Genomic DNA, 5,189 nt, shown 5'->3' with positions numbered 1-5,189 from the left:
GTTTGTCTCAAGAATGATAAGAGAAAAAAGTTCTGTTTTGAACAGCTCATGGTGGGGTGCCTGGGTGGCACAGTCTGTTACGTGTCTGGTTCTTTGGTTTCCGTCCAGGTCATGCTCTCAGGGTCATAAGATCACACCCCTTGGGGGGCTCAGCCCTCAGCATGGAGTCTGCTTAAGCCTTTTTCTCCCTCTTTCTCAGTCCTTCCCCCTCTCTCAAGTAAATAAATAAATCTTTTAAAAATAAATAAATAAAAATAAGCAGCTCATGGTAATCTATTAAAACGACCACTGGAAACTAATATGGAATCAATCCCTAGTACTTAGTGGCTTGCCAGGACCTAGATGGTGCTTTATCTGCCTTCTCTTCATTACCAATGAGTTGAAGAAAGACTGGGGATATTCAGCGATGCCCATACCATCATGCTTGAAGATCCAAGCAAAATCACAGCTCTGCCCACTATTAACGTGGCTTTGTCTTCAAAAAGAAGGTTAACAACAAAACACTTCATAATCCTGAAGAGGTCGATGTCCTCGTTAATAATTAAGGATTAGGCTGTCTTTTCACCCACAGCTCTAAATGGTTTTACAGCTTTATTAGATTTCTTTTCCAATGGTAACAGGTCACAGGGGCATCCCTTGATCTAACAATTCAGCTATAGCAGGATGTAATAGTCAGGGTTCTCCAGAGAAACAAAAGCAACGGCATGTAAAGACTGAGATTGAGAGGGAAAGGGACAAGGTGAGAAAGAGAGAGAGAGATTGAGATTTATTTTAAGGAATTGACTCACATGATTTGGAGGCTTGGCAAGTCCAAAATCTGTAAGCTAAGCCAGCAGTCTGGAGACTCTGGAAGGAATTGCAATTTGAATCCAAAGGCAGTCACTGGCAGAATTCTTTCTTGCTTGGGGAAGTGAGTCTTTTTCTATTAAGACCTAAACTCTCCTGATTTAAATGTTAATCTCACCAAAAGAAACATCTAGAAAAATGTTTGACAGAATATCTGAGTCCCATGGTCTAGTCAAGTTGACACATCACATAGGGGAAAAAGAACCACTGTCATTGTTCTGGATATGTGTGTAGAGTAAGAGCTCATTTCTTTGGATTTAAGGTCATTCACTTTGGTCTCATGTCTTTCAGTGATGCATATACCTTTTTATTCATGCTGTATTATCTTTAATTAAGTATAAAGACTTCCAATCACATCACCTAGAGACCATTTTATCCACTGCTCTGTTTGGCCACTAGTCTCTTGTCTCTCTTTTCAGCAATGGTGAGGTAGATCCCCTTTCCACAGGGAAGAGAAATTCATGGTTTGTTGCCTTTGCCAATAACACAAACATTGGAGAGTCATGTGACAAAGCTGTTGCCACTGGCATCCTTTGCGTGAACTGTGTCAAAAGAACTGGGATGTCTCTGTCTGTGGGTGATCACACCAGTTCTTCCCAGGTTAGCACCCCCAGTCACCACATACAGATTACCAGTGTCAAATTTGATGAAATCAGCAATCTCTCCTGTCTCCAAATCAATCCTAATGGGGTGTCATTCACTTAGATGAGGGGATCAGGAGAGCAGATGGGGCGAACATCTCGGGTCGCCAGACGAGGGATTTCTTTTGTCCCACAAAGACCTTTCTCACTTTGCACAAGTTATATGTGGCCTCCTCAGGTGTCATCTGATGAACAGCAAAGCAGCCCTTGGTGCCACAGATCAAATGGAAAGTCTTTCCAGTCTTGTCAGTGCTGATGACCAGCAGGGTAGGTTATATCAGTTCGGACCTTGCCATCAATCTCAATAAAACACTGCATACAGATCTCCTTTCCTTCATCTCCTGTTAGGGCACACTTAAGTCTGTTCCTTAGGAAAGTGATGAGAAGGAGACGTTCTCTCTGCTTATGGGGATCGGTGGATGCAGGAGGGACAAACACACCAGCTAGTTTATCAAGAGTGCAATGCTTTGTAGCTGCTGCATTCTGGAGACGCTTCTTGGGACCATGAGCATCTGGAGATGCTGCTTGAGACCCGCTGGGCACGAAAAGCCAAAGATGCATAGACTTTTCTTTTAACCTGGTTTTCATTTGTCAGAGGAAAAGAAGCCTTGAGCATCATCCAAGTTTGGGCTCTTTTTGCCAAAATGACTAATGCGTTTTATAACTACCTCATTCGTATAAAGGTATGTGGGAAATTTCCTTCCTACACATTTGTGGAGGAAGAACATTTATGCTCATCTGCTCGTACAGACCTGGATCAAGAATCTAGAATCAAGAATCAAGAAAGGCTGCTCTCAGGACCAGATCTTAAGGGAGCTAGAGAAGAGACCTAAGATGTGAAGAGGTTTTCACCTGAAAGTTTTCAACTGGTTTCCTTAGGGAAGTAGAATCCATTTGCTGTAGAAAAGAAAGATCAGAGTTCAGCTGTGGCAGAAATAACCACAAGCTACTCATTCTGTTTCAGAACATCATACTGTTTCTTCTGCCAGGGACAGAAATGATACTCATGTCTTGGATCCAGCTTCTAATCATGTAGCCATGAGCAGGAAAATGAATGTCAATCCTTGATGGGGCTGAGAATTTCTTTGCTCTCATGGCTTCTTGGTTTCTCAGGAATATCAGCTGGGCAAGGATAGGAATCTCCAGCAAGAAAATCAAGGGGATAGTGAAGCGAGCCAGACAATAATCATAATCATGATTAATTAAATATGTATTTTGTACCAGGTGCTGTTCTGGGCGCCAGGGAGACAGGATGACAAAACATGACTCTGGCTCCTCAGTCTAGTGGGAGCAGTGGGTGAGAGAGCTACCTGAAAGGAGTTGACAAACACAGAGGAATGCATGACTGTCTGTGAGGGTCAAGAAGGGTTTCACAGAAGACGTGACTTTTGACCTTCACCTTGGAAGATGATTTAGAGCTCAGCAGAAGGAGTAACAGGAAACAGAGGATTTCAGAAACTTGGAGTTCATTTTTTTTTTTTTTTAAGATTTTTATTTATTTATTTGACAGAGAGAGATCACAAGCAGACAAAGAGGCAGGCAGAGAGAGAGAGAGGGAAGCAGGCTCCCCGCCGAGCAGAGCCCGATGCGGGACTCGATCCCAGGACCCCGAGATCATGACCTGAGCCGAAGGCAGCGGCCCAACCCACTGAGCCACCCAGGCGCCCTGGAGTTCATTTTTTATTTACTCTTTTTAGTATTGATTATTGAAGTACTGAATATTCACTTAGAAAATATGCAATTTGCCAAAATATTATAAAGAAGTAAAAAAAACAGGGCGCCTGGGTGGCTTAGTCATTAAGTATCTGCCTTTGGCTCAGGTCATGATCCCAGAGTCCTAGGATCCAGCCCTGCATCGGGCTCCCTGCTCAGCTGGGAGCCTGCTTCTGCCTCTCCTACTCCCCCCGCCTGTGTTCCCTCTCTCTGTGTGTCTCTATCAAATAAATAAATAAAATCTTTAAAAAGAAAAAAAAAAACTAAAAAAAAAAAAAAATGACTCCAAAAAAATGACCAATAATGTTGATAGCTAGAGAAAATACTGTAGCAATAATTGCTTTGCCATAATTCCTTATTTTCTTTTGCTCTGTATTTTTATATAAAAATTATGTAAAATTGTTTATACTATAACTTTGTATATTTATATATATTTATACATACATTTATATTTATGTATAAGCTATAAATTTATAACTTTGTATATTGTTCATTCCCAAAACATGTCCTATCATGAAAAACTTGTTAAACCAATATTTGATAGCTTCCTAAAATCTTACTAGATTTATCATAATATATGTAAGCATCAATCTATTGTGGATTTTTGTGCTCCCAATTTTCACTCATATAAAGGATGGCTTTGTGTGTAAATTTTGTTGTATTTTAGAAGTAGAAATCCTGGGTTGAAATATATGAACATTATTAATGCTCTTGATAACTAGCCATATTGTTTTCTAGAAAGTCTGCAGTAATTTAAATTATCACTAGTAAAGAATAAAAGTGCCTTTCTTACCAAAGTCCTGTCAACACTGCATAGAATTTTTTAATGGATTTCAATAGATTCAGTAAAGTGCACTAATCTCAAAAGTCTAGCTCAATAGAACTAATATAATTTTTAAATATTTGATAATTTAAAAGGAAAAATTATATTTCTTTTATTTCTATTAAAATTAAATGTTTTATTATACTGATTAAACTCTTGAATTTGCCCTTTAGTGAACTGGTGGTTCATGCTATTTATCTATTGAGGTCTGAGTGATGTGAAAAATCTGAATGTTCTATTTATATTTGCTGTGGATATTTTTCTCAGCTTACTGGGTTTTTTCTCTGTAAAGTTTTTGGCAATCAAAGCTTTTATTGTTTCTATTGTTTGTGTGGTCAACTTTTTCAGTCTTTTCCTTTTTGTTTTTTTCAAGTAGAATTCAAAATATTTTTTAGATTTCTTTGAGACTTTTTCTTTGACCCATGGGTTATTTAGAAGTGTGTTGTTTAAAATGCAGGGACTTGGGGGATCCAGCTATATTTACATTATTGATTTCTGGTTTAATTTCATTTTTTTTTGTTTAATTTCCTTATTATCTGGGAATATTATTTGTAAGATTTCTGTACTTCTGAATTTATTAAGGTGTGTTTTATGATTGCGAGCATGGTCTATCTTGGTGAATAATCCATGTAAGAGTGAGAAGAATGTGTCTTCTGCTGATGCGGGATGATGTATGCTATACATGTCGGTCGGATCCAGTGACTGATAGCTCTGCTTGGGTTATCTGTATCCTTACTGATTTACTGCTTTTTGATACATCAGTTACTAAGAGAGGGCCGAAGATGTCTCCAACTCTAATAGTGGATTTGTCTGTTGTTCTTTTCAGTTCTATCAGGTTTTGTTGTTGTTGTTATTAAATTTTACTTATTTGTCAGAGAAAGAGAGGTTGGGGGGCAGGCAGAGGGAAAAGCAGACTCCCCACTGAGCAAGGAGCCCGATGCGGGACTCTATCCTAGAACCCTGGGATCATGACCTGAGCAGAAGGCAGATGCTTAACCCACTGAGTTACCCAGGTGTCCCTCAGTTCTATCAGTTTTTGATTCCTGTGTTTTAATGCTCATTGTTAGGTGCATATATGTTTAGGGTTGTTATGTCCTCTTGGAGAATTAAGCCCTTTATCATATATATATAATGCCCCATTTCATTCCTGATAACCTTCCTTGCTC

The 5,189-nt window shown here is 39.2% G+C and overlaps 1 pseudogene; it reads right to left on the bottom strand.

Moving 5' to 3' along the window:
• Positions 1-1,218: 1,218 nt before the first annotated feature.
• LOC111152735 lies at positions 1,219-2,048 on the bottom strand (annotated as a pseudogene).
• Between the last annotated feature and the right edge of the window lie 3,141 nt (positions 2,049-5,189).

Source organism: Enhydra lutris, unplaced genomic scaffold (assembly GCF_002288905.1).
Source record: "Enhydra lutris kenyoni isolate GAN:26980312 unplaced genomic scaffold, ASM228890v2 scaffoldscaffold3, whole genome shotgun sequence".
Classification (NCBI taxonomy): Eukaryota; Metazoa; Chordata; class Mammalia; order Carnivora; family Mustelidae; genus Enhydra; species Enhydra lutris.
The sequence above is the reverse complement of the archived record's forward strand: the minus strand, read 5'-3'. Positions and strand labels throughout refer to the sequence as shown.